This window comes from Eptatretus burgeri, chromosome 5 (assembly GCF_056783735.1).
Source record: "Eptatretus burgeri isolate ZD-2024b chromosome 5, Ebu_testis_v1, whole genome shotgun sequence".
Classification (NCBI taxonomy): domain Eukaryota; kingdom Metazoa; phylum Chordata; class Myxini; order Myxiniformes; family Myxinidae; genus Eptatretus; species Eptatretus burgeri.
The window spans coordinates 29608815-29634572 of NC_140965.1; the positions used below are offsets into that span (position 1 = coordinate 29608815).

The 25758-nt window shown below is 43.5% G+C and overlaps 1 protein-coding gene across 9 annotated transcripts in view; it reads right to left on the reverse strand.

The window, feature by feature from the left end:
- LOC147026140 (bifunctional heparan sulfate N-deacetylase/N-sulfotransferase 2-like) overlaps positions 1 to 25222 on the reverse strand; it is a 555697-nt gene extending 530475 nt beyond the window's left edge. For 6 of the 9 annotated variants that reach the window (XM_085881257.1, XM_085881255.1, XM_085881258.1 and 3 more), the window contains exon 1: positions 25003 to 25222. The gene's annotated coding sequence lies outside the window, so the exon portion shown is untranslated. Of the gene's footprint in view, positions 1 to 23382; positions 23706 to 25002 lie in introns of those variants that run through there. The other 3 variants (XM_085881252.1, XM_085881251.1, XM_085881253.1) reach the window with 2 other exon arrangements.
- Positions 25223 to 25758: the final 536 nt, after the last annotated feature.

Genomic DNA, 25758 nt, shown 5'->3' on the forward strand with positions numbered 1-25758 from the left:
AAAAATTGCTGATATCAGCCAAGCGTGTGTGTGTGTGTGTGTGTGTCGTTGATTAGTTTCTACATATGTGGGTTTCAGAATATGGACTGGAGTCCTCCAAGGGTGTGCTCAAACCATCCACCTTCATTTCAGTAAGGGGTCACAATTCATGGACCAAGCTGTGAAGTTTTCTGTTCTCAAAGTTTTGTGCTGAAGGCTCTCTTCAAGATCATCGCTGAGCCCCGGACAGCTTCCAAATTAATGTACTTCGCTTGTAATGATATTCACAGGGATTGTTTTTAGCTCACCTGTGAAGTAGTTCTGGGGAGCCTATGTGATGGCGCATCGTCTGTCCATCCGTCCGTCCACAAATACTTGCAACTTCTTTTCTGAAACTCCCCATACGATTTCAATGGAATTTGACCACAACTTTCATCACGCATGATGGCATAAAAATTAAAAACGGGGTCTGAAGGGGTCTCCAGAGAGAATTTATGAGGGGTGGGTGGGAGTTGGTTTCCTCCCCAAAGAGGTATTTGCTTTCTTCTCAAATGATACACACAATTCTGATGAAACTTCACGCCAACATTCATCACCCATGACATACCAAAGCTTGTTCATGACATAAGAAAAATCTGGCTCAGGGGATTTAAGGGAGGTTGCTCCCCAAAATATGTACTTGCTTTCTTCTCCAAAACTACACATACAATTCCGATAAAACTTCACCACGATCTTCACCACCCGTGATGTACCAAGGTTTGTTCATGGCAGTAAAACAACATCCATAGGTATATACTTTCTTCTCCATGATATATTTTGTGGGTCATCCATGCCAAGCAGTGGCTGCCTGATTATCTTATCCAGCCACTTCCAGGTGAGCACCCCGGGGTGTTTCCCCTTTGTTTAATATCTCTGTGAGGTTCTTTGTCATCATTCCTGTAGGTCCAGCTATCACTGGTACAACTTTGACATTCTTCAGTTTCCAGGATCTTCTCACTTCATTCTTGAGTTCTTGGTGTTTGGTCATTTTCATGATTTCTGCATCGTTTAGGCCTAAGTCACATTTGCCACAGTGGCCGTGGGGTCTCCAAAATCTACGGCCACGAGCAATTATACGGCGGCCACAGTATTTCCATGGTCACACAATGTAGCAGTCACATATGCTTTTATTTTTCGGGTCGCCGTACGGCGTATTCATAAATTGTGGAGACCGAAAACGTGGGTGTGCCGTACGGTCTTTGATTTGATATCGCACTGTGACCTTAGGGCGTCCCTGCGGCTGCCATCGAATTTTCAAGACAGACGCAAGGTCGCCTCAAGGTGCCTGCAAGGCGACCGCAGGGGGGAACTAAGGCGAACGTGCGGCCAGACGGACGGTAACGAGTAGGTATATATACCAGTTCTTTATTTACTAAAATAAAAATATAACAGTTCGGAATATACCAGTACGTGGTGCCCCCAGAATCAGAATTGAATTCGTTCCAGGAGGCTGTTCGGATTGCAAAAAGTTCGATTCCCAAACTATTTTCCCAATCAGAAATAATGGAGTGAATTAATCTGTCCTGGACCCCAAGAAAACCCACTTTCAGGACACTTTAAACTGAAATTCCCCATGTTTAAGGTAAAATAAGATGAGTAAATGACCTTCGGTGGCGGTGTATTGTATGTAAACTGGTACAATCACCAATCCAAAGGTCCACACAGGCTCGAGCTCCGGCCTGGGTTCCGATCGCTCGCCCACTCTGCGAGCGCTGCCCCCAGGGCAGCTCATCAAACATGATGCCCCCAGAACCACAATCACTTTCATCAAACGCATCGGGCTGAGGTAATCATGGATATTCCAAATTACAAACGGTTTTTCTGTGAAATTAAATCCTTGCACGACAGTCCGTGACATCACGTGATCGGATTGCTTTTTTGTTATTAATTAAAACACAAGATGAGTAAAAAAAAAATAAAAAAAAGCACAAATCAAGGTGAAAACACGAGGTAAAGTATCGATCGACACACGAGAGATGCTTTCACGAGTACTTCCACCGACGAACTGAATGAACAAAGAGCAAAGATGCGGCTTGAACAGGTGGGGGAGACACGTGAACAAACATGAACGCTACGTTGTGTTCGGTTTTTTCAAATGTATTCGGTTTTTAGGGCAAAATTCATTTTTCATTGATAAGAGACTACGGCAGCCGCACGAATAACGCAAGCCCACTGTACACCCTACGTACGGTCGACGTGGAACACAACTACGTCACAACTACGGCATGTCGAATTGCTACGGCCAACATAGAAATGAAAAAGTTATAACTCCGCGTTATAATTCCATGACGACCCCTACGGCCTGTAAAAGATAGCCAAATGGCGTAAGGCCACCCTGAGGCCACCGCAGAAACTCTGCGGCCGCTGCACGTTTGTCAATTCAGAGGGCGTACGGCCGTCGTATCCTCGCCGTAGAGCAAATGTGACTTAGGCCTTAGTCCAAAATCACTGGTATTAACACCTCAATAAGCCTTCTCCTCTTTTTTTGTACCTAAGTATGATATCCAGCCGCAACGCTTTGTTTTTGATGTTCACGCTCGATGGGAATATTAGGTCGTATGTGAACGGTAGATACTTCCATGTTTTCAGTGATTACTTTTGGTTCATGTTCCCACAAATTTTCTGGAACCTGGACATCAAAGTTTTTGTCGATGTACCAGCAGATTACATTATAAACTCTGTTGTGTCATTGTGTGTGCAGCTGTTCTGGCATGTGTTTGTTTTTGTGTACGTGTGTGTGTCTTTGGTCATTGTGCACAACATATCATTCTCTTTACGAACCCCACCTCCACCCCTCAACTTTCTCTCTTCTTTTTTTTCATGTCTCTGTCTGTCTCTGTCTGTCTCTGTCACATCCCTCCCTCCCATGGTACAGCAACGTTTGGTGAGGCATAGCTCTCCCCACCTCCTCCCCTCCCTTCCATACTTTTCCCCCCTTCCTTGCTTCCCCCTCCCTCCTGCCTCCTCTCTCTCCATTCCCTCCCTCTCTCAACCCCTTTCCTTAATACCCCCCCCCACCCCCGTCAGTGAAGCGACGTGTTGTATTTGCCTGTACGTAAATGTTCAACCAATTTAATTTACTTTGGATTGTGCTTGATGTCAGGATAAACAATGATACTCCTGTTAAATTGCTAAAAGTTATGCCATTGCACAAATTCTCATGCCTTGAAGTTATTATTTTGTCCTTGTTGAAATATTAAAACAATCTCTTAGAAAGTTTCAGCTGCAGAAAGTCACCCGAGCTTCGGTTTACCATTTTTATTTGAACCACGTGTAAGAACTGGAAGTGAAACATTCTTCCAATTTCCACATAAACTGGTCACAAAGATTCGAAAATTGAATCGTGTGTCGAGACCTCTCGGGATTGGAGGAAACATTTCTTGAAAATAAATATAGAACTTTAAAGCTGCGAATGCAGCATATTGGACAAGTCCAACGAGTGTTCAACAGAACAGCAACATCGTCACAGCCTTTAAAAAAAAAGAGATGCATGTTTAGAGGTTTGACTTATAACAATCAGGCTACATGAACAATATGATAAACCAGACAAAAATACAAAAAACGTTTCGAAGGCCTCGGTTTATCGGTGCACATAATGGCGGTTCGAAACAGCGCCGTATTCACTCAGGCTGAATGGAAATAATCAAACAAACTACGAGAAGTATTCACGGTCATTGTGCTTACAGGGACAAATTGCTTTCTCTCGATTGAGAGAGTTTGACAACTGAATGCATGCACCTTTATAAACACTGCATTATCTGAAACACAATATTGTTTTTAAACAAACAGAAATTTGAGAATTCATGGCCTCGACTTATGACATTTTTCGCAGTCTAATGAGCTTTGATTTTTCACCAACATGGGAGGTATTCATAACAATGTCCCTCATTATTTGTACTTCAGACAAAGTTTCCCTGTTCTCGATACTCATTAAGCTTCGTCTTGTACCCAGAGCACTGCCTTGCTCATTCACGCTTCCCGACTGCAGGATACTCAACATGGCACACAAAGCATACTCCTGCAACAAAACAAGGAAATCCTTTTAGAAAATCTTGACATTGAAGTGGATGCAAAACTTGGTGCAAGTTTGACCACAATGATTGTCCACTATTCCATGACAGGTTGCCAGGTGATCAGAGATGCTTGGGCATTGTGAATTACACATATATTGCAGGTGAAGCTTCTATGCTCACTCAAAATGCTTGTTAAAGAAGAAAATCAGTTTCAACCTGCAACATCGACACCTTGTGTATGTACTCATACAAGCACACACCCTGTTTGAAAATTGCACATTCTCGTCGGAACAGCTCAAGTTAATTACCAAAAAGTATATTCCAGTTGGATTGAGGATAACTTGAATATTTATGTGATGTAGTAGAAGGGTCTCGCATGTGGAAATAGCCGAAGACCATTCCGGACATTATGTCCACAATCAATCGGGGTTAAAGTTCACCAAACACATACTAAAAGTCTGCTGTTGGCTTAAAGGTTAAGGTGGCTGGCTTAAGATCTTAGGGTCCTGAGTTCAGGTGGGTTGACTCAGCCTGTCATCCTTCTGAGGTCGGCAAAATGAGTACCAGCTGACTGGGGTAATAAGCCATTCGAGTATTCTGTGTCGGAGTGGCGACCTGTCCAGAACTGTACTCATTAGCCAAACGAAGCTGCCTCAGCAGCCCTATGTGCCTCATGCTATGAAAAGAATAGTTATTATTATTATCACTTGTATTATTATTTGCTAAACACATACTAAAATGCCAAACACAGGGGTGATGGAATGCCAACGTTAAAGCCACAATATTTAACATCGGTCTCAGGGAGTGTACGCAGAAGCAATTAGTGATGTATTGCCACAAGAAATGTGAAAATTAGATTAAAACAGTCACAGTACAGGTGTAAATGAGAAAACTCTAATTTAGGCCCCAAAATCAGTCCCCCAAGTAGGTATCCAAATTCAAATACAGAGGTTCGATAGAACACCCTTCAGTCAAAGCAGAGGATGTGATCATGCACTTTGTTGAAGAACATGGAGGATTTGGTTGTTTTCTTTAATTTTGTCACAAAATCTGAGCATCTTGATTAATTATTTTTTTTACAGGGAAGCTTCAAACACACGAAGCTCCAAGAATACGACTTTTAGACAGGCTGTCAAATTTGTCATCACCAATGATTAAATTATATGACTGCTGGCAAGTACACTTTGGTGTTTATGAAATCCATACTTAACATTGTATCTCTTCCTTCACTTGTACATGTTCTCAACAGTTTCAAGTATAATTCTGATCACATTAAATGTTTTGTAATCTCTAGAATTAGGTATCATGCTGTTTTGTTGAGATGATGTTGCAGGAGTACACCAGACACCTCAAAGGTCTATTATAAACATTTGGGTCTGGGAACGACAGTTCAAATGACAGGGTCATTTATCGGTACAATGTGGGCTGGAGATGGAAGAAACCGAATTGTGGTACTATCAATTGTCAGGGGTTGAAATTGTTTATAGGTCCCTTTGGACAAAATCAGTGTGTGCAAGATGAGCAGTATCAAAAAAAATAAAAATAATGAACAGCTGACAGATTTAATCCAAACTTATTGACCGTGTCGTAAATATCAACATTTTCTTTTCTGATCCGATATATTAAAATGAGACCATATTACGAAAAAAAAAAAAAAAAACAAGATATCATATTTAAGCCTCCCCCTAGAGGATAGGGGGAAGGCTTATTGTTGTTGTAGGGTTTGTTTCCACAATTAGTGCCCCCAATTTTTAATGGTTCCTCTTGGAATACTAAACTACCATTTCGGTTGTTCTCCCTTTTTTCTGCCAATGTCCGAGCTGTATCCCGGAGCAAGCTGTGACTTTTGGAATGGAATTTTGCATCAACAATGGAAATAAAAAGTATGCGGGGTTGACATTTTTTGACCTTGACCTGATGTTAAGGTCCTGACCAATTTATAGGCATTCTAACGTTTTTCACCATATTCGACTAAGGATTGTTGCCTTTCGAGATAGCCGAGAACAAGGTGAATTTGCACTTAATTTACATAATACCTCTCCGTGTTATAAAGGTCAAGGTCAAATGGCGGGTTCAATAAAAAGAAGTTGTTTTTTTTGTCATCGCTCAATTTTGCCAACGTGGAATCTCAAAGTCTGCTTGGCCTTCCAATATGTTCTTGTAACATAATAGTGCACCTGATATTTGTTTTCATGTCCTTGACCTACTTTTTCGGATTGTGACCTAATTAAGAATAAACACATTTTTGATCACAACTTGAATCATTTTCCGTCAATTTTCATGATGTTGAGTTTGATGGATAGATTGCAGATAATATAGTAATACCATTCCTTTTACACCGTAAATGCACATCGGGTTGCCAAGGCAATTTCGTTGACAAGGAGTACAGTCCTGGACAGGTTGTACAGTCCTGGACAGGTTGCCACTCCAACGCAGGTTACCCGAAGTGGTTATCACCCCAATACACCGGTACTCCTTTCACTGACCTCAGAAGGATTACAGGCTGAGTCAATCCCACCTGTTGTTAATTCAATGGCCAACAGGGGTTCGAACTCAGGACCCTTCGGTCCCCAACCCAACAACCTTAACTGCTAAGCCAATGCTCGGCTTTACAAGATTGTAGATAGGGAGACATTTTCTTAATAATTTACACTCTATCCCTAAATGTTGACGATCAATGTTATATGGTGGTCCAAGAAAAATATGGCCATCATTAAATCATGGACTTACCCTTGATGATTCGCTTTGTTATTGCAGATATCGAGTTGACATTTGAAATTCAGATGGAAATAAAAATAAGAGAAACGAAAAAGACTGCCAACCTATCTTCCTTCATTTTTTTGGTCTCAAGCAGAAACAAAGGTGTTTTTGGCCTTTGAGTAGATTAAGCAAGGTGGCTATAGCCTGCTGTGAAGGTGAATGCCTCACACATCTTTACTTGAGAGCCTAAATGTGTCTTGTGTGTCTTTTAAGACCACACAGTGGGATATTATTACAAGACCTCAGCAAGACATGAAGGATGCACACCTCTCTGTTCCAATTACAAGAAGTGTACCCACCCTGCAGGCGATCTAGTTCCAAGCAGGCAACATGTTCTTCTGACGCATACCTTTATTTGGGTGGTGTATAAGCAACTGACAGCTCTGTGAAGGCAAAAAAAGAATAACCCATGAAGCTATGTGCATAAAGCAAAAACATACGTACCTACTGCTTATAATTCAAAATCCCTCACTGCACTGGAAAACATGGAGACAGGAATACTGTGCTGTAGATGGTGGAGACTTGTAATGCCCTCCCCAACCTGGAGGCACTGCTACATGATACACATTTATAAAGAGAATTTGCATCCCCTCCCCATTCCTCCAGGACCACCGGCAAAGATAAAAACACCCCTATACCCTAAATGGGATCATGCTTATTAAATGTAGCAAGTATGGATGTAAACAGCCTGCAACTGTAGAAAGAATAGCATAACAAACAAACAAATACACAAATACCAGTCTGTGAATTCTAGGAAGTCAACCATACAACATATTCAAATACAACCCATCGCTTCACTGATGGAGGGTATTAAGGGAGAGGGGGTGGGGATGGTTGACAGAGTAGGGAGAGAGAAGGAGGGGAAGCTAGGAAGGAGAGAAGAGCGAGGAAAAGAGGGGTGAGGGGTGAGTGGGGAGAGCTATGCCTCACCAAACATTGCTATACTGTGGGATGGAGGGGTGCGAGAAGGGGGTAAGAGAGAGACCGAGAGAGAAGTATGAAAAAAAAAGAGTGAAAGGTGAGAGGTGGAGGTGGGGTTAGTCAAGAGAATGATATGTTATGCTTAATGACAGAACACACAAAAAAAAACAAAAAAAGTCAAAACAGCTGTACAAACAACGACACAACAGAGTTTGTAAAGAAATCTGCTGGAACATCTGTAAAAACTTTGATGTCCCAGTTCCAGGGAATTTGTGGGAACATGAACCAAAAGTAATCACTGAAAACATGGAAGTACCAACCGCTCACGTTCGGGGTCATCGGGGTCTTTTCGGTACTCTGGGTCTTTTGGGTGTTTTGGGTCTTTGGGATATTTTGAGTCTTTTCGGTCTTTTGGGACTTTCAGTGTTTGCGGTGTTTTGTGTATTTTGGGGTCTTATCGGTCTTTTGGGTTTTTAAGGGTCTTCAGTATCTTTCAGGTATTTTGGGTCTTTAAGGGTCTTGAAGGTATTTTGGGTCTCTGGGGTCATTTGGATCTTTTGGGTCCTTGAGTCTGAGTCCTCAGGGATATTTAGGTCGTCAGGGTCGTTTGGGTCCACAGGGTGGTGGGGGGGGGTCTTTTCGGTGTTCTGGGTACTTTTGGTTCAGTATTTCAGTTTACAATTGTGGGTGACGTCAGGTCAGCTGTCCCACCAATGGGTCAAGAGCGGATATTCAATATACAGTCCATACCTACATACATAATCCCATACACTTGCTCCATTATATGTAGATTACGTTGTGAATTGTGAAAATTCTGGAATATAATTTCGATTTATTTTATTAACATGTTCCTCTCCTCCTGAGTTTCATCATCTTCCCTCTCAGCAATCCCCTCCTGCTGCAGCCTCTTATAAAGTTTTATCAACCCAGAAGCAGCTCCATGTCTTTAAGTATACCTCTCGCATGTCATTGTTATAAGTCGGAAAGCTACTTGTTGGCAATAGAGGTTGTTAAAGGATTCGTTTTGAAAGCTGTTTATGTAATGAGATGTGAATGTCTTTGACTGCATTGATAATATTAAACAAAAATATTATTTAAGTATTATTAATGGTGGAAATATTCGTTCAGTCTTTCCGCAGAGCTGGTTAAGTGACCCTTGAAGGGGCTACAACCTCATCGTAGAACTTCCTTCGAAGAACAGGGCATCAAAAAAGGAGAAAATATGAACCAGTACAACAATGCAGGCTTTGGAATGCATCTGCCTCCAAGGAACAAGGTTATTAAAAATAATAATAATAATAATAATGTTTAGTGCAACATCAACAGAGAATCGGTCATGAATACCCAAATGTTGTCAAGTTAATAAATTCTATTTTTCAACTCATTAAATGATAAATCACAATGAGAACGTTTGCTCGGATTTAACTTGCATGTTTATTGTGATTAATAACACACATATACGGTATGTGTACATGATTAGTTTAACAAATTACCTTGCCATGGGTAGGCCTTTTTAATCCATGGTGAAACAGACAGATATAATGGCTACATTTCATAAGCAAACTAATCCCTAACACTGAAACAATTTGGCTCAGACATTCAAAATGAAACCATATGGAGATTATCTGGATGGTAAACTTATTCTGCCTTTGTAAACTTTACCATATGACAGCTTGGCTGCCAGGTAGCCATGTATCATTTTGTTGGGGCACAACTATGCCACTGATGCTGTGCCCCTATACCAGTACATTGGTACTCATTTCGCCAACCTTAGAAGGATGACAGGCTGATTCAACCCCACCCGGTGTTAATTAAATAGCCAACGGGGCTCAAACTCAGGAGCCTAAGATCCCAAGAGAGCCACCCTAACCACCAAGCCAACACCAGGCTTGGATGGTAACTAAACTAATTGCAGAGTTGGTGCAACCTAAAACGAATGTAATGAAAGCTTGAGTTGTTAAACGAGTGCATACCACACAACACAACACACCACACGCACACACATGAGTGTGGGTAATTAATTATTTGCCATGCTGGAAAGGTTTGTGAGCTCTTTCATGGTGTATTATTACAACTTTGGGATATGGTTCACACCAGTCATTTTGTTTCTATGCAAGATTGAGGTTCATAGAGGAGTGAGGTGACAGACGGAAAAAGACAACGACCTAGCGGTGGGTCAGTGGGGGCAACTGTTGAACAAAATGAGCGAGGGAATTAACAAACATCGGAGAGGTCGTTTATGTCGACGAGGAACATGACCCGGCCTAAGACACTGCCTTGGATCGTTTCAGCCTTCAATGAGAAAGGAGACGGTTCCAATGGTAGCAACATATTAATTGCTTAAGTGGAGGAGTCATAGTCAGTTATGCAGGCAACCTTGTTTGCCAAAGGTAGTCCACTTGGCAAGCAGAGAAGGATGCCAGTCTATGCTGAATGCACAAGACATATCCAGTGCAATGGTCCCGACCTTTTTAAACAGAGATTTAGGGCCTCCAACCATTACTGAGAAAGAAGTAACAGCATGTCAAGAGTTGACTGGCCAGGACAAAATCCAAACTGATGGGCAGAGATCAGGCTGTTTGAAAACAGGATAGACTTGACATAAGGAGCAATGATTGATTCCATGACTTTGCTTATATTGAATGCAAGCTAACTGGTCTGTAGTTGAGAGGATCTGTTTTTGCACCCATCTTGTGGATGAGAGTGACGTTTGATAATTATAGGCTGAAGAGCGCAGACAGAGGAGAAGCAAAAGCTGGAGTTGAGAACCTGGGCTCCGATTCCATATGGGTCCATTGTGAAGCAAGTTTGAGGCTAGACAGAACTTCTTAGTCCAATATGCTGTGGGGACAAAAAGATAAGATGGGGACGTTTTGGGATGGATTGGGGACATGTGTATCGGAAGTAAACACTGAGTTGAGACATTGTCTCTTATCTTGAGCAGAGTCTTTGGTGATACCATTTCAGGTGGGAGAGGGGGTGGAGGGAGAGAAAACATCAGAGATAGATTTGACATGCTGCCACTGTGACTTTGATGAAGGAGACTGCTTGTTTGATGTCGTTAGTATTGAGATTTTCCAAGATGTTTTCTCGTTTACCTAAAGATGGACACACACTTGTGAGACTTATAAAGTGAACTGAAGTTAGCCTCAGTCAGTTCCTTCCATGTTGATAAAGCAAGGTTCCACAACAAAATGGCAAAAGTTGGAGGTTGGCATTCTGAAGGGTTGCCCCCTCTTCCCTCCCCAACAATAATGTTTATGATAGGTATAGAGGCAATGTTATGTTTAACAAAGGTATACAGGGATGTAGTGGATTTATCAGCATTTACATTTACCCTGCGCTCGTGAAGCGGAAAGCGGGGTTAAGTGATCAGTAGGGAACGTACGTTGCACGTGTCTGCATTTTGTAAAGAGCGTACATCAAAAAACATTCAGCGGAGGAAATTGAAACTTTACCATGTGTTTCATGGCCATGTGATACAGCGATCACTCTTTTGAGGTCAATGTAGGCCAATTTTCGAAAATATATCCAATTTTTCTGTTTCTGTCATGTGTGTTTTGATATGCGTGTTTTTTGTCATGCGTGTGTGTTATGTCGTGTGTGCGTGTTTTGCCATGTCTGCGTGCTTTGTCAGGTGTGTTTTTTCATGTGTGCGTGTTTTGTTATGTGTGAGTGTATGTGTGTGTTTTGTCATGTGTGCATGCATGTATGGGTGTGTGTTTTGTCATCATGTGTTTTATGGTGTGTGTGTGTGTGTGTGTGTGTATGTGTGTGTGTGTGTGTGTATGCATTTGTGTTTTGTCTTGTGTATATTTTGCCATGTGTGTTTTGTCGTGTGTGTGTTTTGTCATGTATGTGTTTGGTCATGCATGTGTTTTGTCATGTATGTTTTTTGACGTGTGCGTTTTGTTGTGTGTATTTGGTCATGTGTGTGTGTGAGTTTTGCCGTGTGTGTTTTGTTGTGTTTTGTATGTATGTGTGTTTCATCATGCATGTGTGTCATGTCACATTTGTGTGTTGTCATGTGTATGGGTGTTTTGTCACGTGTGTTTTGTCATGTGTGTCTTGTCGTGTGTCGCTTATGTGTGTTTTGTCATGTGTGTCATGTCACATTTGTGTGTTGTCATGTGTATGGGTGTTTTGTCACATGTGTGTTTTGTCATGTGTGTGTCGCTTATGTGTGTTTTGTCATGTGTGTTTTGTCATGTATGCATGCATGTGTGTGTTTTGTCATGTGTGTCGCTTATGTGTGTTTTGTCATGTGTGTTTTGTCATGTATGCATGCATGTGTGTGTTTTGTCATGTGTGTGTTTTGTCATGTATGTGTGTTTGGTCGTGCATGTGTGTTTTGTTGAGTGTGCAAGCATGCGTGGGTGTGTGGGTGTTTTGTGTGTGCATTTTGTTATGTGTGCATGCATGTTTAGGTGTAAATGTTTTTAATGTATGTGTTTTGTCGTGTGTGTGTGTGTGTGTGTGTGTGTGTGTGTGTGTGTGTGTGTGTGTGTGTGTGTGTGTGTGTGTGTGTGTGTTTTGTCATGTGTGTGTTTTGTCACATCCATAGTGTTTTGTTGAGTGTGCATGCAAGAGTGGGTGTGTGGGTGTTTTGTGTGTGCATTTTGTTGTGTGTGCATGAATGTTTAGGTGTGTTTGTTTTCATGTTTGTGTGTTGTGTCGTGTGTGCATGCATGTGTTTGTGAGTTTTTTTGCTTGGGTGCTTGCTTTGCCGTGCGTGTGTGTGTGTGTGTGTGTGTGTCTGTGTGTGTGTGTGTGTGTTTTGTCACATCCATAGTGTTTTGTTGAGTGTGCATGCAAGAGTGGGTGTGTGGGTGTTTTGTGTGTGCATTTTGTTGTGTGTGTGCATGCATGTTTAGGTGTGTTTGTTTTCATGTTTGTGTGTTTTGTCGTGTGTGCATGCATGTGTTTGTGAGTTTTTTTGCTTGGGTGCTTGCTTTGCCGTGTGTGTGTGTGTGTGTGTGTGTTTTGTCATGTGTGTGTTTTGTCACATCCATAGTGTTTTGTTGAGTGTGCATGCAAGAGTGCGTGTGTGGGTGTTTTGTGTGTGCATTTTGTTGTGTGTGCATGCATGTTTAGGTGTGTTTGTTTTCATGTTTGTGTGTTTTGTCGTGTGTGCATGCATGTGTTTGTGAGTTTTTTTGCTTGGGTGCTTGCTTTGCCGTGTGTGTGTGTGTGTGTGTGTGTGTGTGTGTGTGTGTGTGTGTGTGTGTGTGTATCCTGAAGATAGAAATTCACCAATGGACTGGTTTAACCTTTTGAGAAGATGTAAAATAATGGCACTATGTTCGTTTTAAAATAGTCATAATACTGTATCAAAATCGGTCATCAAGTGAACGACTTGCCTCTCAGGGGTTTTTTTCAACCTGCAAGGCAATTGGCAATACGGACAGCTCTCTCAATATGTTCTGTCAGAAACAAGGGGAGCGGCTCAGAGTGCAAATGAGTAAACAGAGTTGCATTGAAACTCTTTCAATGGAAAAACAATAAGCTATAATGATGGTATATGCAAACCATGGTAGATATTCTCATGTGGACAAGGAATTATTGCCAGCAGCTTCTTAAAAAGGGGATTGAAAAAGTCCATTTCCTTCTGCTAATCCCTTTTGCATATGCATGAGATAGGCATCAAGTGAGTTTTTGAAAACATCTGTCCATAAAATAAAATAATTTGTTTTATGGGGCGGAATAAATTTACACAAAATGAGATATTTCACGGCAGGCTGTGTTATCCACAATCAAGCAGCAAAGAATATTTATATCCAACAATAGTGGAATATCTAATTATATTTGGCTTCACTCACCCATCCTGGGCCATGTTAATTCAAAGAGGAAGTATTATTTATATTTTACAAATGTCAGAGAAACAATTGCCACATTCAAAAATTTAACAGCCAGAAGTACTCACGATATTCCAAGACAAACTGACTTTTATATTTTTCAATTGTGTCCTTTGGTTATAAGGAAATTCCTACATGTGTAGGAATTTTGGATAAAATCACAAACTGGTCCAACACGTGGAACATGTCTTTCAATCCTGACAAATCTCACACTCTCACTTTGTCTCTCCGAAAGGACCGTTTAGAACCCCCCCCCCCACCACCCCCATCGACTTTCTCAACAATCCTCTGGAAGAAGTCCTTTCTTTCAAGCTTCTGGGTCTCACTATCTGCCATGATCTTTCCTGGGAAAGCCACATTTCCAACCTCGCCTCCAAAGCCAGTCGCCAACTGGGAATCCTTTGTGCAAAATAATTCCTCGGCCCACCTGATCTACTGACTACATGCAAAGCTTTCGTCTGCAGCCTGATGGAGTACTGCTCTCCCCTCTGGGCTGGTGCTCCTGTCTCTCACCTTTCTCGGCTTCACACTGTGGAAACCAAGGCATTTGGGATCATTGGTATCTCCCACGGTGAGGCTGAGTCTTTGGGCCTATCACTCTATCACCGCAGGCAGGTTGGTGGTCTTTCTGTCTTCTACCGTCTCCTCTCCGGTCTCTCCCCCCCTGCTGTGTCTGCGATTTGTCCCCACCATATTTCCGCAGGGCGCTCAATGTCCACCAACAACCCCCTTCAGGTAAAACTACCAAAGTCACGAATCACTGCTCACCTTCACTCTTCCATTCCTCTTTTTCCCACCTTTGGAATAAACTTCCACACTCTGTTCAATCACATTCTTCCCTCCAGGCCTTCAAAACAGTTGTTCACCACCACCTCTTATCTTCCCCCATCCAAATCCTCGATCTTTTCTACCCCCGTTAATCCACCCCAAACCCACCCACCTCCTTCAAATTCCCTGCTTTCCTTCCTGAAAGTCCCTGTAATGTCCATCTTGTATACCCCATGTTCTCCACCCCATCCCTTTCCCTTCCAGAGATCTCCTAATGTCTCTGTTCTCCATTGTTTTGTCCTTCCCTCTCCCACCCCTCTCATCTCATTCCACCCTTGCTGTGCGTTGTATGTTAGCTCTCATGCGAGCCTCGACATTGTATACAAAAAAAAGTGTCCTTCGAACCGTCTCAAGCAGCAAAATAGAAGTGTTCGATATTCTCCATCTTGCTTGTTTCAGTCAGTTGCAATTCTTTGGCCATGGAGGTTCCACTGTCATGAATGGCAGTCTACACAACACATGCCTTGTGCACATGCGGGTTTTCATGAAGGAGAAACACGCCGATGATCAACATCCCTCGCTGTTTCTCATTGATGGGCTGCCGCAATTTTTGCATGAGGGTGATGTAATATCCTTCTGTGATTGTAGTTTTGAAAGGCATGTGATCGTTCAGCAGGATTCCCTTGGCATATCTAGGAATATCAAAGTCATGCTTTTGCGAGCTGAAGTTTGGCTGTGAAATGTATTGGGTAGTGTTGATCCCTCCCTTGTGCTGCCATTGTATGGATTAAAATTTGGTTTCAAAATATCAAGGGTGAAGCCACATTTTGTCACCAGTTACCAGATTATACAGTCGCTTGGATCTGCGTTGAACAATTTAAGAAGGTAATGGGCAAGGTCGTGGCGACTACTGTCAATCATGAGGGCTTTTTCAGGGGTCACATCTTTCTGAGACCTTGGACATGTCTAAGTGCTCATGAATGATGATTAAAATCCTACCTTGAAATTCCAAATTTGTAAAATTATTTTGCTGACCTCAACATGATTACTGTCCACACATGAAGTCAGCCGCTCATTTGGCTAATATAGCATAAATATGATGGCGCAGCTTCGTCCTATACATCCAGCAAGCAGCTGTGGATTTCTTTGGAGGTGGCACCTTCTTTGTATAAATATTTTACGACACCTAATGCTGAATTTCAGGAAGATCCTTAACTGTTTGGGATAGGGAACTTCTTGATTATACACTGACAATAAACAATGTCAGACTAATGAAACTAATTGCACATAATAGCTTAGTGCAAGTTTATAAAGAGCAAAAATAAATGGCAAATGATGCCAACGAATATTGCGTTCTTATCTCCTTCTGAATGGCCCTCGTATGCTGCTGCTGGGGCTCGGCTTTGAAAAAGTAGCTTTTGACCTATTTATGTCAGATGTTAGAAACGCTCTCAAAATAATCACTACGAGATGAATATCGCTTGAGATGAAAGCAATTTATGCTCACCCTGGTTAGCTTGTAAAATGTTACAGGTTACATGTAGCCAGGTGAGACTACTCTTCCAACAGTTTCCCTGTGATCATTACTTCTGATATGAGCATCTCAAACGTTCTTCTTTTCCATTGACCTTCACCTGCTGCTCAGCGTTGCAAAGGTCGGAGGGCTACAAAAGCTTCTCATGTGCAGGGCTACATATCCATTACATAAAGTTCCCCCAACTCTTGTGCAATGCCAACAATGCCGATACTCATTCTTTCAAACAATTTTGACCTTGCTTGTTGGGGGAGGAAGTGTCTGCTGCTTTTTATTCTGTACCGAGAGGAAAAGAAGGTATTACAAAAGGGTATAAACACAAGCTGCCCTTGCTTCTACCACTCTCTTACTCATTCACCAAGATGGTCTCCTCCATCTCACCATAAGTGCCCTGCCAGCAACTCCAAAGGCAGCTGGAGACATATTGTGCATGGATATAGTTCACGGAGCACAACTTGTGTTGACAAAGATAATACCCATCTTCATTCATGCTCAACCTGAATAAGATGCTGTATTCTAGATACTACTAGCAAGCATGGCTGCAAGCAAAGGCAGAAGGCAAACCACCAGCATTTGTCACATGCCAAGTCATGGTGACAAATCGTGCATAAATGCAATTATGGATCAACATCCAAAACCATGAAAACATGCATTTTGAAAGCAATCAGAAATTGAAATCATTCTTTAATTAAACCTAATGTGTGGATAGATTTCAGACAAACCTCTTCACACAGCAGAATATGCCAGATAACAATATGGATTCCTGAGCAAATATTTTATTCAGTGTGGCATGGCTTTCCCCTAGAAAACGCGACATGACAACCAAAGATATAACTGAACTTGAGCGACAGGGGGAAAAAAAAAAAGGTTTTACAACAAGGAATGTTATGGGGTTTGTGAACAACCCATTATACCGCCTCCTTTCTGGTCTTGCACCCTCTGCTCTTTCTGCACTTTGTCCTCCCCAGGTTTCTGCAGGGCTCAAATGGTCCACCATCAATTCTCTTCTGGTGAAACTCCCAAAATCGAGAACCACTGCTCAACGCCACTCATTCGTTCCTCTGTTTTTTTTTTCCCCCCACCTGTAGAATCGACTTGCACATCCTCTTCAATCTCATTCTTCCCTCGAGGCAGAGGCGGATTAAGAAGTTTTGGGGCGCTGGGCACAAAAAATATTGAGGCCCAAAACGTCCAAAAGAAAGGACCATATTATTTTTGCATCTGCTTTAGACTTGACTGCAAAAAATCCTGATCAATTCCTATGTTTTATTGCCTTTCCCCCCACTTTGGAAAAAAAAAATCCCATGATAAGGTGTTCCATTCGGAATAAGCTTGCTATCGCTTGCTAAGCCAGCCATTCCTTATCAAGTGTTTTGTGGAGTGCTTGATTGAGTGCTTAAACCACTTGGCGAGCTTTCTACAAGCCCTTTTGTAATGGAACACACCCCTGATGTGCGAAACAGAATATGCTTTTCTGGTTCTGCCACTTGTGTAACGAAAAAAAAAGTTAATTTCGGGTGATTTTCAATCCTTTTCACCTTTTGTTGAGCTATTTTCCGCCTTTCCGCACCGTTGGGGTTATTTTGTTTCATCCTTGGAAACAGGTGCTCTGATTTTAAAAACCGAAACATTCTGCCATGCACACAGGTTAGTCCATTTGCTAATATGACGGTTGTTTTGTGATCATAAAATAAATTGTAATGTGGATTTGTGAAACAATATCGATATGTATTAACATTCGGAATTATACAAATTCTATGATTGTTGCATTTGTAAACAAAAAAACATAGTTGGAATTCCACTTGATTTTGAGAGTAACCTAACCTCACCCCTTAATTTTGTAATAGCCCTGTCTAGTAAAACATCAGGGGAAAACATTTTTTAAATCAATTAATTTTGTGACTGCTTTTTTTTTTCTTTTCTTGCTGTGTTTATCACCACTTATAAGTTGATGTTTTGTCAGGAAAGTGAGACCCCACCTTTGGGAAGAGGGGGGGGGGGAGAATGTTTCAAAAGATTGTGCACCACAATCGGTCGTGCAGTGCCTCATGTTATCTGAGGATCCCATGCAATTACATGGGTTGCACGGCACTCACGCCACCTCTGCCTGGGAGCCACATTGAGTTTTGGGCCCTTGGGTGCAGGTGGTGTGGCAAAGGAGATTGACCATGTGCTCGTTGATGGTCGCTGGAGGATGATCCAGAACTGCAGGGTCTACCGGAGTGCTCAGTTCCTCAATACTGACCACAGGCTTGTTGTAGCAACTCTAAAGCTGCACCTTAAATCCTCGAGAATGGTACCATCACAGCCTCGGCTGGATGTTGCCAAGCTCAGGGATGAGAGAGTAGCTGAGGAGACACTTGGGGGGTCTGGGTGCTTTGGGGGGTCCTGAAGAGTTGTGGAGCGCCTTTAAGACCACCGTCCTTGATGTTGCCGGTGGATGTCTTGGAACTCACCGCAGGGCAAAGAAGAATTTTGTCTCTCAAGGGACACTGGATACCATTGACCAGAGTCGCAGGGCCAGGCTGAATGGCAGAGCTGAGCTGTTCAGGGAGCTGAGGCGTAAAACTGTACGTGCACTGAGGGTGGACAAGGAGGCCTATGTGCGAGGAATCTGTGAGGGGGTAGAGCATCACCTGTGGACAGGTGATTCTCGTCCCGCTTACAGGGGGATTCGCGCATTACGTTCATCCAAGCCCATCCCTCGGAGCACTGCAGTTTGAGCAGAGAGTGGTAGGCTCTTGACAGAGGAGTCTGAAGTGAAGGCCCGCTGGGCCGGTTACTTTGAGCGGTTGTACCAGGCTGATCCCCCAGCTGTCGAGTTGGACGTCAAGGGTGTTACAATCCCTGTTGCTGACCCACGAATCAACTGTGGTCCACCTTCACTTGTGGAAACACGGGCTGCGGTGAACCAGTTGAAACGGGGCAAAGCTCCAGGGATCTGTGGCATCCATGCCGAACTTCTCAAGGCTGGTGGAAATGCTGCACTCGTGTCGTTGCATGCAGTTTTGTGCTCTGCCTGGAACACAGGCATCATCCCAACTGACTGGAAGAGGGGCCTTGTTGTCCCTCTCTGGAAAGGGAAGGGTGATCGCCAGGACTGCAGCAGCTAACGAGGGGTGATGCTGCTCTCATTGCCAGGCAAGGTCTTTGCTAATTATTGATAGAGTCTGCCACCATCTGGTGAACAACAGCATTCAGAGCACTCAGGCTTTACACCAAAGAGGTCAACGATTGACCGTATCCTTGCTCTTCGGGTCCTCAACAAACACAGATGAAAGTTTCGGCAGGGGCTGCTTGCAGCTATGTTGATCACTGTAAAGCGTTTGATTCACTGATTCGGGATGCCCTCTGGACGATTATTGGTCTTCGTGGGGTGCCACCAAAATGGATCAATCGGATGTCTGAACTATACCCTGGTCCTAAGAGTGTTGTGCGATGTGGTGATACCATCTCTGATTTATTTCCAGTTATTGCTGGAGTTCGTTAGGAGGTTTGTACTGGCCCCCACATCTTTCAGCACTTGTATGGACTGAATTCTCGAGAGGATGTCAGAGAGATCAAACTGCAGTGCATCATTTGGAAATGTCAAGATCTCTGACCTTGATTTCTTAGATGATGCAGTCATCTTTGCGGACACTCTAGATATCGTTTTGGGGGCCCTCGAAGTGTTCAATGAGGAGTCGGAGCCGCTGGGATTACGGGTTTCCTGGGACAAAACCAAGATCCAGGCTTTCAATGACATCTTGGATGCTGCTGTCCTGTCTGTGCCTGTTTGTGGTGAGGATGTTGAAGTCACGGAGTGATTCACTTACCTTTGCAGAGATATCCATGTCTCTGCTGGCTGTGAGCCAGAGGTCAATAGCCATCTGGGTCGGGCCTGGGGAGTCATGGATTCACTGGATAATGGTGTGTGGCGCTGTCGGTACATGTGCAGGAGGACGAAAGTCTGAGTCTTCAGGTTCTTGGTGCTTCCAGTCTTGGATTCTGACCAGAGATATGAGACGGAAACCTCATTCCTTTGGTAATAGGTCTCTTCGGAGAATCCTTGGCTATCGCTGGTCGGACTTTGCATCCAACGAGCAGCCGCTGAGAGAGACTCAAATGAGATTTGTTGCTTGAATAGTCAGCTGCAGCTGTATGGACATTTGGCTCGTTTTCTTGAGGCTGATCCTGCTGACCAGATTCTCTCAGCGAGGGAGTCTCGTGAGTGGAGGAGGCCAATTCACCGACCACGTGCCTCGTGGTTGCAGCAGGTTGATCGGCATCTCAAGGAGATGGGAATCGGCCAGGCATCTGCCTGGGGGATGGCCAGACAGAGGCTCCTGGAGTATCAGCGGAAAGTGGACGCAGCGACGCGCTGTTCCGTCACAAGCTCCGACATCTAACCTGACCAGGCACGGGCCCTGCATGCCCGTGCGTTAATCTGCCACTGCCTCCAGGTCTTACAGACAGCTGTTTTCCACCATCTTACATCACCCCCCATCAAAAACCATGATCTTTCCTACCCCCATTAACTTGTTAATCCTCCCAAAGCCCAGCTCTTTCCAACCTTCCTGAGAGTTTGCTGCTGCATCCATCTTGTTCACCCTCTATGAACTCCGCTAGCCGTTATTCTTCCCCATATCCCTTATTTCTCCAAATCCCCCTATTCTTGTCCCTCATCCCTGTTGGTGTGTTACCCCCCCCTCCCCCTCTCTTTCTGCTGTTCTTTTTATTCTGTTATATCCTGATCCATTCTATGTTATAGCTCCACCACAAGCCTTGATTTTGTATACAATAAATATCAGCATTTTCAGTGATCATTGATTTATCCTACTTCAAGAAGCTTTCAAATGGAGGAATGGGGTCATTTGTAGAATTGCAGAGAAATTATTTTTTTCATGATTAGAAACTTGCCTGTATGCTTGTTATATGCCATTTTTTTGTTAATTCATCCAGCCTTGTCATTTCAGAGTTTAATGTAGAACTTGAATATGTCATACAATTTGGGACAGCACAGATAATTGAGCATCAAACCATCATCAATTTTTCATGCAAAAAGGTTCCAGCTTCAAATCCACGAGCAAATGTTGGCCATGTGTGGCGAAGATGCACCCTCAGATTCTGCAGTAACCAAATGGGACAGACTTCAAGTCTGGATGCAAGTCCCTTCAAGATGACTACATGTCAGGATGGCCACAAGATACAAATGACACACAAACTGCTGCCCAGCTCAAGGCAGCAGTCATGAAGTATTGCGATGTTTAGGTAAACAAATTACACTATGCATATACCCTGGAACGAGAGTGACGTGCCATTGCAAATCCTCATGCTTCCCATCAAAAGCAATCTTGAAAGATGGCAAAATGTTCCATCAGGAATGACCCAATGTCATATTTTGAGATCAACTAGAAGGGCACACTTTGATGTCGCGACATCGCCAGATATGCCTCCGCCCACATTATTGCATCATTATACATATTTGTTTCAAGTTTGATTTAAATCCTTGAACCCAGATTCAAAATATTAAATAATTCTGGCTGCCCGATCATGTGTCCAATCAGGTTGAAATCTAAAACCTATATTCCACATGACTACTAGATCATAATTATGATGGTTTACGTCGATTGACGAAGCAGTGCAAAAGAAATAATTTTTTTAAAGATTTTCATTCAATACAATATAGCTGCCAGACCATGTGACCAATAAATTATTTGTGAACACCCTGCTCTCTCCATTCCCCAAGACTTGGGGAAAATGTGGGTGAAGTTTCCCCTCGATCTATCAAGCCTTCCTGGAGAAGATGATTTTTAAATGATTGAGGGTAAATCCAAAATGGCTGCCAAACCATGTGACCTATGACATCATTGTTGGAGAACATTTTGTTCCTCATGGATGGATAGACCTGTAAAGTTTTGCTTCAATCTGCTTGGCCGTTTTGGAGATTTTTAAAAGTTTTTATGTTAAAAACAATATGGCTGCCAAACCAAGTGACCAATCAAGTCATCAATTCCCCCCCCCCAATTACAATTTAGCCCTTGTTGACGCTCAATTTTTTTTTATATTGATCGGATAAAGCGTTTGGCATATGGAATTATGACGTGATAACGAAACCACCTATGACATCTTCAAAAATCACACTCGTTTCCCATGGCGAGTATTTGGCATGCGCCAAGTTGCAATTTTTTTTCCAAGGAGTGGTTTCAGAGATACAGAGGTCCAAATTTTTACAACATGGCTACTACACCACATGCCCTCTGACATCATAATTATAAAAACATTCTCCATGAGTCACACCTCTGCTGAAAATTTTGCGTCAATCAGATAAGCGGTTGCAGAGAAAACAAAGCAAATTAGCACAAACGGACGGACGGACAGACAGACGGACAACCCGAAAATAATAAAATGGTTACACATTTCATGTGTCCCCCAATGATGACTGCGCATACAAAGTTTCATTTGAAAATATTTGAAAATATTCCTGTAATTGCATTTCTTGGTGTTTGACCTTTTGACCCCACTCAGGGCCCCAGGGGTGCAGGACCAAAACGATCCTGCTCTCGCACCTTCGTGTCATGTGGTGACCAGAAAGACCAAGTTTGGTGGATTTCTGCATAACCGTTTAGAAGGAGATAGCGTGACGGACGGAGACAGACAGAAACAACTAACCCTAACCCCAACCCAAACTCTGATCCCCCAATGACCATGACCTGTTTGAGCAATTGATGTCACACACCTGCTTGGCCACGAATAAGCCGACGACGTGTAACTGACCAAGTAGCGATCTGAAAACTTCGATTTTCCAAGGCATAGACGGTTTGAAAGACAAATGGAGCAAGTGCATTGAAGTGAAGGGCCACGACAGTGAGAAATGAAATTCGTTTGTCCTGGTAGTATAGTATAGTGAGTATCTCCATCTTTTCGAATGTTTTGTTTGCCCCTCTTATCACTGAATAAAAAAGGTGCATATGCATACAAGGATATACAAGGGAAACAACAAGTACATATCGTCATTCATCCTTACATGCTTAGGAAACATGGACCTCAGGGAATCCGCATCATATCAACTGGGGAACCACAGATACAAGCACACTCTTCCCAAGCAAGAGCAGCATGGGTATGTATGTATGTAATGAAGTACATATGTATGCAGGCAGTATTGTGTAAAGATGCCTCCGGAATCTTTATTCCTCCAGGAAAAGCAGTCCTTGTTATGTCGGCCTATTACCTGCATAATTTCGACCGGAGAACCAGATCGTTTGCATTTTCGCAATTAAAAGTTTTTTTCTTTCTCCTTTGCATTTTGGTGCACGGACCTAACGTGATGCAACGCCCGGACCTATACGTACTCTATTTCCCCCAATACATTCAAAGCAGTCTCCTTGCTTGGTTTTTAGTCTCGGCCGGTCCAAATGAAGGAACACACATCAGCCAGCTAATGCTTATGGATACAGAGGTGCAGAGGCAAATTATTACACCCGCTGATTATTAAAAGTACCAAATTCCACTGCTCCAGCAGGAAAAACAATACCTTATTAAAAGCTGCTCCACTCCATGCATCCTCGAGGATCATAGTGCATAAGCGATGAAAACTCAATTCACAGGTGAACGACTCGAAGGTGTGCGGAAAGGCCGGAGTTGGACTTCTTGGACAATTCGGTACATTATGCTAAAAAATAAAAATAAAAACCAAACTCGAACCCACATTATTCTCACTTCAGTCCTCAAGGAACAAATCCTGAACGTATTAAATGGGACGGATCCCACCACCAAGAAAAGCAAAGGTCGAGCTACACCGGGAAAAGTTATTTCATTTCGGTGGGACAGGTAAATCGGTTGACCGCTCGGTAAACCTGTTCCCGAAGCATTACGTTTTAGGAGGAAGAGAGAGAGAGAGAGAGAGAGAGAGAGAGAGAGAGAGAGAGAGAGAGAGAGAGAGAGAGAGAGAGAGAGAGAGAGAGAGAGAGAGAGAGAGAGAGAGAGAGAGAGATCTGGAGAGAGAGAGAGAGAGAGAGAGAGAGAAATGGAGAGAGAGAGAGAGAGAGAGAGAACGGGAGAGAGAGAGAGGCCGAGAGAACTGGAGAGAGAGAGAGAGAGAGAGAGAGAGAGAGAGAGAGAGAGAGAGATCTGGAGAGAGAGAGAGAGAGAGAGAGATCTGGAGAGAGAGAGAGAGAGAGAGAGATCTGGAGAGAGAGAGAGAGATCTGGAGAGAGAGAGAGAGAGAGAGATCTGGAGAGAGAGAGAGAGAGAGAGAGAGATCTGGAGAGAGAGAGAGAGAGAGATCTGGAGAGAGAGAGAGAGAGAGAGATCTGGAGAGAGAGATAGAGATAGAGATAGAGATAGAGATAGAGATAGAGATAGAGATAGAGATAGAGATAGAGATAGAGATAGAGATAGAGATAGAGATAGAGATAGAGAGAGAGAGAGAGAGAGAGAGAGAGAGAGAGAGAGAGAGAGAGAGAGAGAGAGAGGATGACGAGAAGGGCGAGAGGATGAGGGGGAGGAGATCGATAAGGAGGAGGAGAGGAAGAAAGTTTGGTAAAAGTATAAAAGTTTTCTTGTTGGTTCGAGCTGTGCGCAGCGGCAAAGGCGACTGTAAATAATTCACGACGTCTGAATAAATGAGTGAACTCCGACAACAAATCATTATTACAATATGAAAACGGAAAATCCAGGAGCAGAATTAAGGATCGTGATCAACGTCTCATGGGACTGAGTTTGCACGCGAAAGGAAAGATTATCAACCAATCAGTAGATGTTGTTTTCGGGTTGTTTTGATGTTTAAAAAAAAGAAAAGAAAAAAAAAATGGTAAAATATTCAATATACAATCGGTTTGATCGATACCAGCATGAGTTGGAGGCAAACCCCCCCCTGCCCCCCAAAACCAACCTGCGCCCCTTGACACCGGAGACGTCCCAAACCCTGATCACGAATACCAAACGCTCCGATCAAAATTCCCACGAGGAGCGCTCCGGACCAAGCCGCGCAGGTTCGGCGCACGTTCAGGTCTCTCCGAGCGCGGCGGAGCATTAACCGAACCCGACATTCCGTTCTTTATTTCCGAGAATTCATTTGGATATGCACGATCCGGCCTCGGCGCGCATACGATGTACGCGGCGTGCGCAGGCACGTCCGCGTGCATGGGGTTACCTGCTTCCCGCGAGATGGGCCGGCGTCTCCGGGCTGCAGGTGAGCGAACCTCGCAGTGGGGCGACCCTCCGCCGGCGGCTGCGTCCCGGCAATGGGTGCGCGCTCCGCCTCGTGCGCGACATATCCTCTGCCCGCAGCGTGCAGACCAGGCGATACCACCCCGGCTCGGAGGCGCAGGGGGTGTTTTAGCTCTAAGTAGATGATCGTCGCTCGCACGACGTCCGTCGCACGAAACCCCCTCGCACCCCGCACCCACCGCCCCCGATAGCCAGTGCGTTCTGGCGCTGTGCCTGGCTCTCAACCAACTTATTGCGGTCTAAAGGCCATCGAGGAGGTGATGCAAGGGTTTGCGCTTGTTTATGCCTCGGGTGTCGTTTTGTATGCAACCGCTTTATTTGAGCCACACCGGTCTTAACGTATCTCGTGGCAGGTTCTATTCCCAGGGCTTGTCGAATGAAGAAATATCAAGTGTTGTAAAATTCATCAAAATGTCATATTACTTGCTGGACCATGACGTATGTTCCACATCCTGAGAAATGTGAGCCATGTCCTTTAAAGATATTCCATCCTTTTCAGAGGGCTTCTTATGGGACACTCGGCGTTTATGTAATCGTATTTTTCCCTTCATCGCAGGTGCGTTTCACGGAATGCGGTTAATAATTCCTCAGCGGACTGCAAACGCTCGGGACTGATCGCTTTTACCTGCTTGCTGAAGCCCCAAAGGTGTGCCAAAAGGGTCACGTTGCTTTGTTGAGA